This window comes from Oxyura jamaicensis, chromosome 2 (genome assembly GCF_011077185.1).
Source record: "Oxyura jamaicensis isolate SHBP4307 breed ruddy duck chromosome 2, BPBGC_Ojam_1.0, whole genome shotgun sequence".
In the NCBI taxonomy this organism is placed as follows: Eukaryota; Metazoa; Chordata; class Aves; order Anseriformes; family Anatidae; genus Oxyura; species Oxyura jamaicensis.
In genome coordinates, this window is record NC_048894.1 from 115261838 (window position 1) to 115279326 (window position 17489).

The 17489-nt window shown below is 40.0% G+C and overlaps 1 long non-coding RNA gene and 5 other non-coding genes across 6 annotated transcripts; 3 read left to right on the plus strand and 3 right to left on the minus strand.

Annotated features, from left to right (window-relative positions):
- Window positions 1-1059: 1059 nt before the first annotated feature.
- Window positions 1060-1132, minus strand: TRNAA-AGC. The gene has a single exon. It is a non-coding gene; the product is annotated as a tRNA-Ala (tRNA).
- A 1025-nt stretch (window positions 1133-2157) lies between these two features.
- Window positions 2158-2230, minus strand: TRNAA-AGC. The gene has a single exon. It is a non-coding gene; the product is annotated as a tRNA-Ala (tRNA).
- Window positions 2231-5344: 3114 nt separating this feature from the next.
- On the plus strand, window positions 5345-5417 carry TRNAA-AGC. The gene has a single exon. It is a non-coding gene; the product is annotated as a tRNA-Ala (tRNA).
- A 1080-nt stretch (window positions 5418-6497) lies between these two features.
- TRNAA-AGC lies at window positions 6498-6570 on the minus strand. The gene has a single exon. It is a non-coding gene; the product is annotated as a tRNA-Ala (tRNA).
- A 6116-nt stretch (window positions 6571-12686) lies between these two features.
- LOC118163047 lies at window positions 12687-16654 on the plus strand. The gene is made up of 3 exons (XR_004748813.1): window positions 12687-12744; window positions 14973-15118; window positions 15949-16654. It is a non-coding gene; the product is annotated as an uncharacterized LOC118163047 (long non-coding RNA).
- Window positions 15234-15306, plus strand: TRNAA-AGC. Its single transcript has one exon. It is a non-coding gene; the product is annotated as a tRNA-Ala (tRNA).
- Window positions 16655-17489: the final 835 nt, after the last annotated feature.

Below are 17489 nucleotides of genomic sequence, written 5' to 3' on the forward strand. Positions count from 1 at the left end.
GCAAGACCACACGTAGTCTTAAAAAATGCAAACTGGTAACCTGACAGTCAAAGGTAAATGACAGTCAATATGGAAGCTGTCATCCAACCCTCAGTTTTTATGGCTGCTTTATAACAACATTTACGTTCAGCCTAGCACCAGCTTGAATTATTTAATGTTCAAAACCAAAAAGCTATTTTATTGAAGTTCTAAGGTTTCAGGAGTACAGTTTATAGACTAACTACAGCCAGGCTCCCGTAGTGACTGGCATCTTTGCACTCCAAATTGATAAGGAAAACTGTGTTTTATTTGCTGGCGTGAAACGTATTTTAAAAGTGGTCATAAAAGTCTGAGCTGGGTGCCTATTTAGATAATTATTTCATTTTTTCTCGAACCCTAAAGCACTCCATCAGCATCCTGTAGTTTGATCACAGAGAAAACATTCACTTGGTTTCATCCGTGATTCTTGAATGAGCTAGGAGAGAAGGCTAAGGAACCTTTGATTTTAGGTTGATTATAACCTGCACATAAGCTGTAACTAAAGCACAGCAGCTGCAGCATGTTTTGTAAGACACAGGCCTGTGGTAAGATTGGTGACACTTTACATTTACACTCAAATTGATAGCTCACACTACAGCTTCACGAAAGCCTTAAAAGAAAAGAAGATGTTTCTGCATTGGGACCAGAATGGGCAGCTGGGGAAGAACAAACATTCTTAAAACTACTAACCCTGCCAAGACCCACTGCCTGATGAAACCATATTCTTGCTGGACAAGTGGAGAAGAGACATTGATTCAGGTCTCTAACCTTCACTCAGCCAGTGTTTTTCATCAAGCCCATAAGAACTTAACATTGCAGAATACTCTGTCTTTCTGCCAAATTTGACTTAAACTGTCCAGGTAGAGTTGAGCGTTACGATGGAGAACTGACAGACAGTTATGTAAGCTTGGTTTTGTTAGCAGCGCATGCCAAAGGAGGGAAGAAGGAATTCAGTTTTGCTCTGATTAAAACAAAATTAGCGTTTAACTGAATCGTTACATGTTTTGTTTTAGTAGTTTCTAATACTGTTTGACAAAACACTGGAGAATGCGGGCATCGATCCCGCTACCTCTCGCATGCTAAGCGAGCGCTCTACCATTTGAGCTAATTCCCCCACTTTTTATCATTAATAGGGAACATAAAACCTCGAGCACCAGAGTATATTTAAAATTTGCAGTTCTGTATATGTAGTTTTGTTTTTTTTTTCCCCTCTGTTGCACTGGCGTACTGGGTCTGCGCCAGGGTTGTGAGTTTGAGATGCCACCGCCTCCTCACCAAAGGCAGCTGACCTAACCCAACCAAAGGGATATTCCATACCATATGATGTCACACTCAGCAATAAAAGGTGGAAAAAAGAAGAAGAGGGAGGGGTGGGCTCTCGTTGCAAAAACATCTGTCCCCCTCCTGAACACCAGCTACGTGCATTGAGGCCCTGCTTCAAGGACGTGGTCAAGCATCGCTCTATTTGTGGGAAGCAGAGAGTAATTTCTTTCCTCTGCACTTCCACACAGCCTTTACTTGTTTTGTTATTCCCTTTCCCCCTCCCTCTTCCCCTTTCCCTTTAGTTGAATTGTTTAATTAATATTTCCTTAATAATTCTTTTTCTCTTTAATTAAATCATCCTTATCTCAACCCGTGAGTTGTTTTTTCCTTTACTTCTTCCCCTCCTCATCTGAGGAGGGGGAGTGAGAGAGCGGTTGTGGTGTTCAGCTGCCCACCACGGTAAAACCACCACAGCTGGTCTCTCCATAATTGAAACACAATCAACTGCAACTTTGCAACAAGTTTATAAAATCAAGTCTTTAATATTTCACTTAAGCATTTCCAAACAAAGTGGTAAAAAAGACAACACAGAAAAAATGTTTTCCAGGTGTATAAAATTAAAAACAAACAAAAACCTATTGCTTGCAGTTCTCAGGAGGAATTATTTTCAGGCATTTTACACCCCCACCCCAACCTGTTAAGTCAATTTCTATTTATATATTTTAAAAATATGAGCAATTATTTAAATTTACTTGGTGAATTACTCACTTGGCATTTCAGAAGTAAACATGAGCACATGTAAAAGTTTCGTAATGGTCAGTACATGCAAACATCTGCAGTTAACTGGTTTCTCCCACCACAAACAAAACATGACAGTGGAGAATGCGGGCATCGATCCCGCTACCTCTCGCATGCTAAGCGAGCGCTCTACCATTTGAGCTAATTCCCCTCCCATCATGCTATTTTAGCCTGCAACCACAGATTTTAGTAGTCGCTAATGCAAACAGCCTCTTCAGTGACTGCTCTGTTATCCCCAAGGGAGCTGTTGAGAGCTCTTGCCACCATTTGACCCTGAGCTTGTCTGTTCTTCCCCCCCCCCCCGGCTCTGAGATGGCAGGGATAATTAAGGAAGCACAATACAAAAGAAATACAGAATTTTAGGGCAAGTGAGGTGGCTTCTGCTTCTGTGAAGGGCAGAGCAGGAAGCAAAGGAGGGAAGATTTTATTCCTTGGAATAACTGACATCTTGCTAGACAATAATTAACAAAAAATTCACTCCACGTCAATGGCTCAAACTCAAAGTTTAAGTCTGTAATATTAAAGAGTATATTTATGGAGTAAAACAGAATGAGTAAAATAGTTATTGTGATGGGAAACTGCAGAAAACATTACTGCATCTTGCAGGAAACATTTGTGTGTTCATACGTCTGAGTATAGAACACGGCAGACTCATGTAATTAATATTCATAACAGATCTACATGTTTTATCCACAGTAAAACATACATAGCACTTTTTGCTTCACTCAACTGTAGATGCATGTTCCTTCTCCCTGTAATGTTCACTCTATAAGGCATCTATGTAAGGGGGAAATAGTACTATTTACTTGTTATTGTTTGAGGAGGTTTTCTACCACACTTATCACTGACATGATGCACAAACTGATGCAGTGATATTTTTCTTCTCATGTGTACATGTATGTAAATGACAACACTCTCCAGGAAAAAACAATAAAGAAAAAGAAAGCTTTCCTTGAGAAGCCTTGTAAAAACAAAGAAAACAGGTAGCACCCTTCTTTTACTTCTTTCTACTAGCTGTGGTACAGACATACAGAGGTGCAGCTTACCAATCAACCCTTCCCTATGTTTCAAGTTTTCCTCAAGTTCTTCCTAAGTTTCAAGGTTTACTTGAGGGAAAGTCAAGAGAAGGAATGAGGGAGAAGTTCCAAAAGACAGTAAGTTTGAGTTAGAAGCCAAACAATCTCCCTATAAACTCTCACAGTCACATGCAAAGGAACTTCATGCTCCTTTACGTGACAAACTCAGGGCCTACAGCCTGTTGGTTCCACCCACTCGCACTAGATTTACCTTTTTTTGATGAGGCAGCTAGTTCTGCGTTGAGGGAAGTAACATCACAGACAGCGCAATGGAGCAGCTTAAAAATGATGCAAAACTCGCATTTACCTGGAGGCACCTAGAAAGTGAAAGTCGAAGCTGGTAATACGAGTTTGTATCAGGTTATGTTTGTGTTGCCAAGCAGAGGCATTGAAAGTGATCTGTGCTAAATCATAGTATGCATACACAAAGCCTTCTCAGCTGAAATACAGGATAGAGAAGAAAAAAAAGGAATTAAAAAGGTCAGCTTATTTGCAGCAATGTAGGTAAGGAAATTCTCCCAACCTAAAGGAGAAGTTACAAAGTGTTACTCGTCTTCTTACATGAAAACTTGGCAATCATAATAAATCAAGATCACAAGACAATGGACTTTCAAAATGAAATACACATTTTTAATGAATGGAAATAGTACTATTGCAGAGGTCTTCCCTCACCCTTATCTGACTTAGGCATCAAATAAACTACGAGCTGGCTTTTCCAAGCGTTCGCCATTTCAGTGGTGGCAGTGAGATTTGCTGATGCAAAGTAGGGAGAGGTCATCTGCTGTTTTTAAACGGACTCAGGTGGCACAGGGTAGATAAAAAAATGCACAAGGAGCCGAGCCTTGTGAGATTCCACATGGGAAAGATCGCAGCTGCAGACGTGCAGTGGGCAATCACCCAGCCTGAGATGTGCCTGTGGGAAGGACTCAAACCACTTCTGCACGTTTGTTTTACAGTTTACTCCAGCGACGTCGATATAGTCAGTTAGAAGGTACTGCAAGGAGCTGTAAGAACAAATCTTTATCTATTATTGTGTAGATACTGAGGAAGTGTAGGAGAGTATAAGTTATAGGAGAGGATTTGCAGTGATACTAAAGCAGTTCCAGTTCTGCATCTCATCCTGAATCTGTACTGTGCTAGTTTTTAAGCCTTTAAGTCTATCTTACTTTACACAAGTTGTAACTAGCTGATATTTAATTTCATAATTTTTTTTCTTCTGACTGGATGCTGTCAGTAAGCTAAAGCCATTAGAGACAACTGACAGAGCATGCACTGTTGGATTACTGCATATTTTACTTTACTAGCAGAACCAACTTCTCTGCATTTAAACTGCAAGTGAGAAATCTTGTATTATATAATTTTCATTGCCACTGTTGTCTTTGGTTACACTGACATACCATTGCTCATTGTAAACTTTGTTTTTATTCTTTAAATCTAAGAAGCACTCCTTGATTTAACAACCTGGAAACAGAGTTTTGCCAAAGTACTTCTTACTGCAAAATAAGACTTGATTTAGTATTAAGAGTGCATGATCTTTATGAGCAGACTTCGCATTGTATTTTACCTCTGCAGCCTCTCACAAAACCATAGCAGCCTTTTTCCTAAATAACTTACCAAGGGATTTGTTGGTTGGCCACGCTTGGCTTTTTATATTTCTGATTTTTTTAATGACCCCATATATTTAAGATGCAAAACTATTTATGTGAATCAAAGTCAATACAAAAAGGTAGGTATACCTAGAATATACTTTAGGAAGATATGAGAAAAACAAGTACTTTATTTCCACAAATTATGATAAGAATGAGTATTTAAACCATTATATTTATCATTTACATAGAGCTAATTAGAATACTAACTGAAAATAAAGTTGGAAAAGAAAGTAAGACTTGAAAAACGCAAGGAAGAAAAACAACGTTGCCATTCAGTGACTAACAGTGTACTTTCTAGATTTACAAGTCCCTTTGCTCAAGTACAACTTTATCAAATTAAAGAACCAGAAAGTGCATCAGCACCACGGCTTCTCGTGGGTTGGATGAGTGTTCTTACTTTTAAGCTACCAGGCTTTCCGCAGAAGTACCCCGACGATTCAGCGCTCCCGGATAAGCAGCCCAGCCCAGCAAAGAGGAGCAACGAGGGCAGCCGAGGAACGATTCTGCACAAGTGCGGCCACTTTGCACTGGAGTAGCGAAGGGGAATTAGCTCAAATGGTAGAGCGCTCGCTTAGCATGCGAGAGGTAGCGGGATCGATGCCCGCATTCTCCACTCTTTTCAACGGCCGCCCGCCGCGTTGCACACACCTCAAGATTTTCTTCCAGAAAGCCCTCGAGTTGCTGAAAGAAAGTCTTTATCTGGTAACAGACACCATTTCACGAGGCAAATTGAACGTGAAGAAGTCTCAGTTAGCAGGTGACACTGGTCAACTCTGAAAAAAATTAGTACGTTCTGTAACTCCGGAAATAAAGTTCACTTCTGGCTATTACATTGACTTTTAGTGGGTCTATTTTTTTAGTCATATGAAAAGTTAGAGAAATTGCCTATAAGGAAACACAGCAGTATGCACTGTGTATACATACATACAGATTATATATATATATATAATCTCCTCAGCTCACTGTAGAATCACCATCTCTCCAGCTTCCTCTCACCTGCTGTATCTAGGATTGACAGGGCACACATCTTCCTAACATAGTTTCAAGTGACATTAACCATGCATTATATTTTACAAGTCAATTTTCCAAAATTAGCTTACTTGGCAGGTTAGCTCACATTCCTCTCTGCCTCCAACCGCTTCCATTGACTCTTTCAATCCTCTCACAATTCATTCAACTTCTTCCTCAACCCTTTATAAGAAAACAATTCGCACTTTAAAAAGGCACTTTGATCAACATTAATAGCTTACATCGTTAACACTGTGCACATGCTTACTAAACTGATTTATTTTAATCCTTAAAAAACTGCTTTGGAAAAACGCACCTAAATTTTAAGCAGCCCTACAACATCATAAGGTACAAAAACTGAATCGTGGCCAAAAAGCAGAAGAGACCGTGATGAGAAGAGACCCTGACCGTGTGTCAGGGTGGTTTTGTTTCACTCTTTAAAACCCGTCAATAGGGACGTATTTTTTGCGTGCCTGTGGACGGCATCCCCCATAATTTTAGAGAGAACGGAAGTTTACAAACCTCTCTCCCAAAGCAGAAAAGAAAAACATTTCGACTGGTAACAGAAAAAATCGGATAACGTTTCCTCACGGCGATAAGCGGATATTTTCTTTCAGCAACTTGAGGGCTTTCTGGAAGAAAATCTTGAGGTGTGTGAAACACGGCGGGCGGCCGTTGAAAAGAGTGGAGAATGCGGGCGTCGATCCCGCTACCTCTCGCATGCTAAGCGAGCGCTCTACCATTTGAGCTAATTCCCCCTGGCCGCCAGGGCCCGCCCGGGCTCGCTATGTACCCAGCCACACCGACCTGCTGCCCCACGGAGCGGCAGAGCCGGCCGCCCAAACTCACCCGGGCTTCCCACCCGAACAGCACTCCTGTCAGAGCCCGCCGCCCCATCTCTTACCTCCTACCAGCACCTGCGGTGGGGGATAACAGGCCACGGCTTCCCAGTGGAATGACGAAAGGCTGAGGTCTGAGCTTTAAGAAACTGGTCTTGACAGCCTCGGGGGGAATGTGGCCTAGCAAGAAACTTTGGCTGAGCAACAGTTTTGTTCAGCTGAGTGCATCTGGGTAACATAAGGGGTGTCCTTCTAAGGAACTGTAGCTTTATGTTCACACCAAGCAATTCTGCCTGCTCAGAGGCAGAATCCTCAAACCCTAAGTGGAAGATCATCAGCCGAGCGCCTTTACCCACTTCCACATTTCACAACGTAACAGACACGACTGCAGGATATAATGGCAGATTTTTCAGTTGCTCTTGTGGCAGTGGAGCTCAGGGCCCAAGTTACACAAGGGACAAAAACAGAAGAAGCTCCCAGGCAAACAAAGCATTTGAGAAAAAAAATAATAGTTCCTGTTACCTGCCTCTCTTGTGGGAGCTCGTAAGGGGTGACTGCATTACCAGATACACAAGCACGCTCACATATACATATAAAAATCAGACACACATAATTAAAAAGTAAAAAATATTAGTAATAAAATCATGGCTGCAATGGAACAGCACGGAAAGTTCTGTCCAGTGCTTTGGTTTCAGCTCTGCAGGATCAGTCAGAAAACACAGAGAAAAGAAAAAAAAGGGTCTTTAACATTTTCTGTTATTTCAAGTCAACTACTAGAGTCTTCTCTCTGAAAGTGACAATAAAACCATTTATGATTCTGATATAACTTAGAAATAAAACAAGCACAGATCTGGAACACTCAGATTCATTAACCTGTTGTGACTGACTATCTCATTGCCACAATGATCAAGCATCAACATGTTCCATGGGTTTTTGCCTCTTATGTACACAATCTCTATATCCTGTCACTCAGCTTGGAGGGTCGAAGCCATAAGGAATAAATTTGCCCAAACAGCTGCTGCTTCAGAGCGCTGGCCACTGCCCAAACCCATGTGTGTTATTAACCACTGACCAACTACTTGCTTGTTAGGCAGTCAGAAAGTGACACTGAAACGGATAAAAAGAAAAAGCAGGCAGTAATGGAAAGGCAATTAACTTGGTTAAAACCCTTTAAAAATATTCAGTGTTTGAAGTATTTGGTACTCTGACCATACTAACTTTAACACAGAAGCAACTACTCATATGCCACTTCCTGCAGACTGACTGTCACCTGTTCAACCTTGAGAATTAAGTTCCTTGTGGTCCTGCTCTTCCAATTGAAATCTGATTTTGAAAAATATTAAACTTTTTTTTTTTTTTTAAGCACAGTATTGTGGCATCGGGACTTGGAATCTCAAAAAGGGGAATCTCAAAAAACAAGTAGTTCACAGATAAACATTTAAAGCAAAGCATCTCATGTTTACATTTGTATTAGTGGTTTACATATCTATGAAATGGTTTAAAGTACTAACTCCAGAAAGTACGGGGATGTTCTGTGGAGATACTTTAATATAAAACACTCTCCTTACTTTTCTCGAAAGTTCCACTGGCAATGTTAAAAATTTTATGAATGACATTTTTATTTTATTTTTTTTTCCTCCTCCTGAATATTCAGCTGTTTTGGACAAGTCAAATAGACCATCCTTTAGCGACAAAGTTCCTTCCTTCTTCTTTGCCCAATATCCATCATGCTATCCGTAGTTTCCGAGTACCATACCCACAGAAGTTGTATGTTGCTAACAGATTTTAGGAACATCACAGCATGACAGGGTTTAGGATACACGCTACTTCAGAAGACACAGCATGCGTCTCTAGACACCTTAACCAAGAGAAGCCCAGGTAGACCTAAAGTTGCAAACATCCACTTCTCAGGTAAAGTGACAGTTTAAGACAAATACAGGTTTTGTTTGTTTTTTAAAGCCAAAGGTATTCTGGGAATATTATTTTAGTAATAGTTAATTAAATATCATAACAAAAAGAGCAAACAGAATCCTCTAGAGAAGGCAGGAGAACCAAAGAGGTAAAGAAGCAAGATGCTACTTATCACTGACCAGACAAAGAAGAGCTACAATTCACCAGCCAACGCTCCCCTTAGTTATATGTCACTAGCATTAACCTCACTTTCTGAAAAAGAAAAATGCTTTTGCAGCATCCAGGATCCCCATTCTCTCTCTGCCTGATGAGGACCAGTGGTTTAACCACAAATCCCTGTGCCAGATGTCCAACACATACTCACTTCTCCCATTAACAAACTTCATTATCTTGTTACTTCCTCCCTCCCTCAGTCTGATTGAAACAGCTGGTTTGGGAATTTTTTTTTTTTTCTCCGAGATTAAAACTTAATCAGCTTAGAAAGAAGCACCTGAAGTTAATTTGTAGAAAATAATTATGTTGTTACAGCTGCAATTATTTGCAGCTACCATAGACATTCCTGAAGCTGTCTGACAGACAGCCCAGTGGTCAATAGGTCTGGAGAAGTAAGAAAGCTTGCTGGTACTTCTACCCTATGATGTTTTCATGCGACCACTCCTATTTCTGTGAAAAAAAAAAAGCTCTGGAAGATCCAGAAGTTGCTTTGCTTAGTCACACAGTACCTAAAAACACAGCATTTCGTTATGACGAGAAGATTATAGAGCACCAGAGTGACGTAAGACCCACTTTCAGAAGTGACTTAGATTTATGCCAGTCATGGCACTGTACATTTCAGAAGAGTAAAGAAACAAAATAGCTCTACATTAGTTGGCTTGATTACTAGAAATTCCCCTCAATATTTTTTCCTTGTTTTAGCCAGAATGCCTTCTGCTCGCCATATGATTGACAAAAATAGATGATCTAAAATCCCTCACAAAATAGCATGATTCTCCAACAGACAGGAATATGTAGCTCTAAGCATTTTATTAACTATTTCAAAGCAATTAAAGAAAAAAAAAAAAAGCCCAGTAAACTTTACAGTTTTTCATTTTTTTTTTTAGTATTTTTTCTGAGTAACAATCAATCAAGACTTAAAAATACCTGTGTTGTAAGCCAACAGCCAGTACCCTTCTACTCTTTTTTTTTTTATTATTATTATTATTAGCCCTGTCTGCACGCAGCCCAGGCAGGAACTTGGTTACATTATGCCTCCTTCTGAATGGTAAAGCACAGCTTAGTTAAGGGAAGCCCACACAGGCTCAGAAGCCCGCTCAGGCTTACAACTCAACTGCACACACCGGTTCTGGCAATTTTCTTTAATATATATATTAAAGAAAATAATATATTATTTAATCTCTTCTACCACCTGAACTTGAGACACTCCCTCCACCACATTCCCTACACCAATAGGCTCTAGGCTTTATAATAAGCAAGAATACAAGAATGCAACCTGTTTCCTGCCACCTTGCCCCTTTTTTCCTCTCCCAGAACGCTTTCTTTACATCTTGGCAATTTCTTTTACAGAGGTTCTGTATTTCTGCCAAACAACCTTAAGAAAAAAAAATCATGCTTTTTCTATTTTTCTTTTCATTTTTTTTTTCCGCTGACATGTTTACATTGGATGAGAACTTATGATCTCGTTTTCCTTGCTTATATACAATCATATTTCTCCAGAATAATAAAGTAAGTTTAAGTAGAATAATCCCAGCGAACAAACCAAATGAGAAAAAGACAGAAAGAACTGGTTATATTGAATGATTGAAAAATTTGGCCACAGCGTTCAAAGATTAGAAGGTTTAAGGTACACAGAACTTGCTGCTGTTCAGTGCATATTCAGCATCTGATTTCTTAGATAAACAATTTAACAAAGACAAGCTCTTGCATTTTCATACACCACTATATAGTTAATGTAGAATCAAAATACAGAAATTAGACCTGTCAGTAGAAGAGCTGCATGCACTGATGAAGTTACTTACTTCCAGTACACTGAAAACACATGCATAGCACAAAAACATCACAAACAAACTCAATTAAAAAGACAGTAAGTTGAAGATAGCAGCCATTTTAGAACTTTCTTCAACCCACATTATCCCCTGACTTGATCCTTCTACCTTTCTTAGTCTCAACCATACGCTGAGCAAAGTTAGGCTGTGCAGCATCAGAAGAGAAAGCAAACAACAGCTATTAGACCTTTACTAACATGACACAAGATTGGTGTTGGAAGCAGCCCCAGGAGAGCTGGAGCCCAAGCCATGGCAGTGCCACAGAAGAACCTCCCCCCCAGCACTACCCTACTGACACTGCGAGACTGAGAGCACTTACCTGCACCCCCTCCTCAAAGTCAGCATGCCCTAACCCCAGAAACACCATGCTGTGAAAAAACAGTTTTCTTAGAGGAAAAGACTACAGACAAACCTCTTCTCCTTCGAGGGTTGCTCAGGCTGACACCAAGCCCAGACCTGAGGGCTCTTCTCCTCCCGCCCTCAGAAGCTACCAGGACTCCACCCTGTGCTGGAACCTTCTGTGACAGCACCCTACCAGCATCATATTCCCTCCCACACCATGATTTTTTTTTGTTTGTTTGTTTTTTTCCTCACGTGAGGTGACAAAACACTTGGGAGGTGAGGACTGCCATCAAAAGCACAGAGAGACACATCCTAGCTCCCGATTTTATCAGAGGGGCAGTAGGTAAGTCTTCGAAAGTACAGCCTCGCCTGTATGGTGAGGGCATTTCACGGCATCCAGCCCTCATTTTCCCTCCCAAAGAGCCCACTGTTACAGCTGCCTACTGGATCTTCCAGGGATGGGGAAGGCAGTGTTGGCAAGAGCAGATTTTGCCCTAGATTTCTCACATGTGGTGCCCATAAGTAGCAAAAACAACAGCTGAGTGTATAGACCTTTAAATATACTAAAATGCCTTTTTGTAAATTATACTATGAATATGTATTATTATGAATATGTAATCTTGTAATTAGACTTATGTTCATGCATTTTCTTAGGCAGTGAGGGTGGAGGTTGGAAAAAGTAATTTAAAAATATGTATATTGATCTGTGTTTAAGGAGGATGGAATTGTTACCTCACAACCACATTGATGGCACTTGAGGGTGTGACTCTTTAAATTATTTAGATATATATCTTTCTCTCATTTTTTTTTTTTTCTTTCTTAAAGATACTATAAAACATAAGGCTGGTTTGTACGCTGTAAAAACTTACCCTGTTCTACAGAAAAAAAGAGTTGATCTCTCAAGTGTCAACACCAGACATCAGATTAACTGCTAGCAAGCAAAGGCCATTTTTCAAGAGGATGGGAAAACCCACCGTTGAGCTCTCCTTCCAGCACAGCTGCTGAAATTATGTAGGTTTAGCTGCTCCAGCTTGCTCCCATCTGTCTCAGTTCCTTGGAGTCTGAAAATTTTGGCAGTAGCCCATCTGTTGTGCATTTGTAACTTTACTGTTTTTGCATATTGCTAAATATTGTTTTCCTTAAAAAAAATAATGAAGGAGAAACAAGGAACTCAAAATTTTCTTTAGGCAAGAACCCTGGTAGTTTTCTGATGACAAAAGCTCATGCCTTTCTGTAGCTCATGAGCCCTCCTTTGGCTAAATATTGTTAGTAAAATTACAGCTACTTCAACACTTCTCAAATAAAAGGTTCTGAAATAATGTTAATGGTGTATAGTACCACTTAAACAAGATCAATGCAGCCTTTGAATTGTTTACCAGTCACTTAAGATTATAGCAGCATTTGAATTGATTGTAATCATCTCTAAAGAACTTCACATCATGAAAGGTTAATCTTTTCAAGAGATAAAGATAAATACAAGTTATGTTGTGTTTTTCTCCATTACCTCAGAATAACAATACCGTCTTCTGGTTACTCAGGAATGTCTGGTCCAACTATGATCTTTGTCATAACCACTAAAGATGATTGGCCTTTACCATGGAATAATTAATGTTGGTTAGCTACCTCACTCAAAATTCCTACAGATGATTAAGGTACTCCTAGGCCCATATGAGAGTCCTAAAGGTGACTGAATTTGCATAAATAAGGTCACATGAAAAACACACACCTTACTTCTGCGGGATTTTATATCACAGTTGCTACTGCCAGTGAAACATTTGCTGTAAGAAAGCTTCCCCAGGTGAGAAACACAGATGCAGCTTTTGTAGTTTTCCTTGTAAGTATCCAGACTTCACTTTTTTCACTGATGTCTAATTTAGTGCCTTCCAATGGCCTACTCAAGCTTTGTGTTCACAGTAGTTGATTAATTATTTTAATTAACGCTCACAAGAAAGAGGAGTTGCTGATACCAAAAGCTATTATGTTTTCCCTCTAGTGTTTTGAGTGCAGAAAATGTGCTGAATCTTCTTTGCATGTTGTAGCAGCTGGCTTAGAAAAATGAATTATTTATATTGAAAAAATACCTCCTTACTTCACAAGAGCTACAGATACATCAATTTAATATGATAGTTAATCTTGAAACTTCCTACAAGCATTCAGAAATGACACACAAACATTCATACCCCCCAACAACCAAACCAAAACAACAACAACAAAACAAGAATGGTATTTAACTCTGGCTGGACTAGTGTTAGTATTTTTAAAAAATGCCTGTAACACAGCTTGAATTTAAAAACAGGCACAATTTCACAACAGCTTTATTTCTAATTCCTATTCTCACTAGAACCGTTCATAGTATTAGAGAGCTGACAGCTAACTATATCCTTTCCAAATACCATTATTCTTTGTTCCACGTGCCATTTTCTTGTGGCTGGCACACTCATGAAATCTGTAGCAGATCAGCACTAAAGCTTTTCAAGCACCAAGCAAATACTGCTATACAGAATAGAGTGAATTACTTTCAATTATTCCGGCTTTCTGTTGCCACTTGTCTAAGAATGCAGCTCCAGAAACAACTGAATTGCAATCCAAGCAATCCATCGTGTTAGTGCTGATGTACATAAGCCAGCCCATTTGTTGTCATCAGAAGCCAGTCAGACAACATGAAAACCAGGCAGGCCAGGTAGAAACCAGTCAGGTGGCAATGTTGCATCCATTTGCCATCTGATTTGGTTTCCCCTTAGCCTGACTTAGGCTTGATGGGTGAGTAATGCCTTCTCTTCTGTTGTCATATTTTGTGGAGTGAGAAGCACGACTTAACTTAGCAAAAAATTCATTGATCTGGTATAATGCTAATGCAGCACAAGAATAATCTCCTTGCCTCTTTAAGTGGAAGAGCGTAAGTTTAAGCAACAGGGTGTCACCTTATGGTGGGTTATGGCCTATATAGTTTAGGTGCATTTACACGCAGCAGTACATGGGGCCTACAGCCAAGAGTGCAAAAGTACAGTAACTAGCATGCAAAAGTAGGGAAAAAATGTGAATTCTTCTCATCCTGCAGAGAACCAGAGTCTCAATTCTCTTGTCAAGTGCATCGTTTTAAGTACTGTAGCAAGCTTATATTTCAGAGATACCGGGGAGACTTCTGTTGTTAAAACAATAAGGAAGTGTAAAGTGGAAGGCAGCCTGGGTTTGGTTAAACTCTAAAAACCCGTGATGATGAATTATATTCAGGTGGAATTTGTTACAGAACTGCAACACAGCGACAATGAGCTCAACCTCAAGGTGCCTCTGCTGCAGCCTCCCGACAGACTCTCTCATCCCAGCTTTAGGTTCCGCGTCTCCTGCTGGCCTCGGGGGAGGGAGTGGAAAAGGAGGAGGCCCAGAGCAGCAGAGGGGAGAAAGGCAGGGACGCTGGGGGGCACCGAGGACGGTGTGTGGGGGGGGGGGAACGAGCTGCTGAGGAAACAGGGCCGGGCCCTGAGGGCCGGAGGCCGCCTCGCCCCTGCTGCCGCCTCGCGGCCCGCGTCTGAATTTCTCGGCTTCCTGACCGCCGGGGCGAGGAACGCGTGAAGCTGGTCTTTTATTATTATTATTATTATTTTATTTTTTTCTTTTTCTCTTTCAAAAGTGCCGGTAGAGCTGGTAAATCATTACGTTCCGTGTCTTTTCCTTACAGAGGATGCCGGAGGAGGGGAAGGGAAGGTAGCAGGAGCAGGGCAACCCTGCCTGTTTTGTAAGCTGTACAGCCTGTTAGAAAAGGGACCGCTTAGGGAGCTTCCAAAATACCGCCATCCAGTCTGTTCCCTTATTTATTCTTGCTTCCTTACATAAATATGTGTATATATTGAGACAGTAAAACGATTTCAATCAGCTATGTAATATTTTTCACTCATTAAACATTTCCTGGATCAGGTTTTTCATGTGTATGCATTGAAAATTGGAAAGACCTCGGGTTTCCATGTTGAATTTGGAACAGTTGTTCAATACAAGTTTTTTATAATAACACTTTTCTTTTTCCTTATATAGGTCAATACTTTGGAGATCCTCATATATGAAACCAGCTAAATAACAAATGCTAGTGTTGTAACAGAACTGAATTAAGATTATTCTGGTAGCATACATGCAGGACGATGCACCACATGATTCCAGCTGTCACTTGCAGGTAGTTGCTGGTGAGTGGAAAGAATGACTCGGCAAGAAACAACGAATGTATAATCAGAAGTGGTTGTGTTGTAATCAGCAAGTCTGGAGTACACAAGTCGACATTTCAAAGTTTTTTTTCCAGGTGGGGAATTAGCTCAAATGGTAGAGCGCTCGCTTAGCATGCGAGAGGTAGCGGGATCGATGCCCGCATTCTCCAGTGCCTCTTTTTGGTATTTATTCTTTGTGCAGTACATAAAAATACTTTCTATTAATACCATTATACCAGAAAAACTAAGTGTAAAATAAAAAAAAAGACTGAATTGTAGTCTAAAAAGGTTGACATGTTGTTTTCAGTATTTTAGTTTTACTTGTCAAAGTGGTAAGTTTTTATGTTATGTATAGGAGGAAAAATACTCCTTACATAAAATAATAAAACTTACTGACATTTCAAAGCAGTAATAAACAACATGAATGAATTACAGAGAAAAATAAATTGAGAGATTTGTGACAGTGTTCCTGGAAAACTTTGGCTTATGATTATGTGGTTTATGATTTTATTATTAATATATTTTTATAATACAGTTTAGTGTATAATGAAACAAATTTTGTATTTTCCCTGTGAGGAATACTGTTGTTGTTGTTGTGTAAGCTATTAGAAACAATGGGTTAGAATATTCGATGTATTATTTCCCGTAACAAAATTATATCCATTGATTATGAAGCTTCACATCCGTGAAATACCACGGAAATTTTATTTGTAAGACTCTACTTACACGTTTTAAGTTGTCATGAGATATTTTTTAGTCTGATTTGATTTTCTTACTAGCTCATTTAGATATTTAACAGCTTGGAATTCCAGTTTGAGGCAGCATGAGGAAACAGAGTGAAACTTTCCTATAGAAAGTTTCCTACAGAGAATTAGTGCTATCAGAATCTTCGAAGTACACATCCTAAGATAAATGGAAATCAGGAAGCAAAAATTACAAATTGGGCTTCAAGTTAATGAAGGGGGAAATAGCGTGCTGCATGGGTGTGCAAGAGATCCTCCTATGATATGATATGAAAGTAGTTAACCTCTGGATGGATTGGATAGAAAGTGAATTTATTTTTCTGATATTTCCCATATATTGGAGAGAAAAGATGCAACTGTAAGACTGCCAGGTAAAATGAAGCCCACTGAGAAGAGCATTGTGGTCTTCAGGAGGTCTTTTCTGTGGTCAGGTAATGGTTTAAATGTCGGTTTGCTTAGAATAAGATTCTGTAGAGATTTTCTATGTGATTATTACTGCTTCTGTGTTTTCTGTGCTCCTATTACTGCGTAATACTTGATGCTTCCTCTGCTTTTAAAGAGGATGAGTAATGTTGCTCTTCTCAGCTAATCAGACGCAAGTTGTGCACTGATGAAATGAGAGAATTCAGTGGGGCAGGCGCAGTCTGCAGTCACTTGCAGAACAATGGCTTCTGACTGTAAATTCTGGACTAATGAGTGCTCGTTATCTTTATGTACAGCTCCCTATAATGTAGTGCTTGTGAATGCACTGTGATATGAATAAAAGAGCTTTTTCTTATCCCATGAGGCGTTTTATGTATTTTCTTTTTAGATACACTGTCTTGTGAAGAATTTACTGGGCTGAGAAAAATAAGGGTCCAAGCTCCCAGAAGCAGGACCTGTGGGAGGAAATTACCTGATGATGGCGTAAGTAGTTTCCAGAGCCCAGTGTCCGTTCCAGAGCACTGACTCCTCTGGCTCTATCTGCACAATTTGAGTCAGTAGTTGCATAGATCTATTTTGTGTAAAGAAAAACAAGGCAATTCAGTGTGATTAGTATTATTATTGCTGCTCACATAGGCTTTTGTCCTCTTACCATACTGTGCTATAAATGAATTACACAAGTTAATTATTCATTCTGTGAAAAACGTTTGCACTAGACCTGTAAGATGCAGTTATCGAATGTCTGAGTGTAGTGTAGTCTGAGGAAGGGAGAATAATTATTCCTGATTTGTCTTCTCTCATGACTTTGTTCCAAATAATACTTAAAAGGTCTTCCCCCGGCGATGGGTTGGAGCCTGGGGACCGTTATTCTGCCAACCCTGGAGACTGCTGTTTACAGCAAGAGGGCTGTCTGTAGAATCTGTGCTTAGAAGCGTAGACTCTGTAGAAAGGCATTTACTTCACACGATTGCAGCACGTTGTTTGCTACGATCCATACGCGCAGTTCTGGGTTTTCTTAGAAGGGATGCTCTGCGGCGTTTGACAGTAAAGCTTATGACAGGCTCTTGTTGATGACCATTTTCTGGGTTAGAGGGCCATTAATCTGTTGGACTAAGCACTAAGCAGAGGTTGTATTTCAGGGGAGACCGCTTTGCTTTTTGACTGGAAGGGTGAGAGGTGAGCTCCTA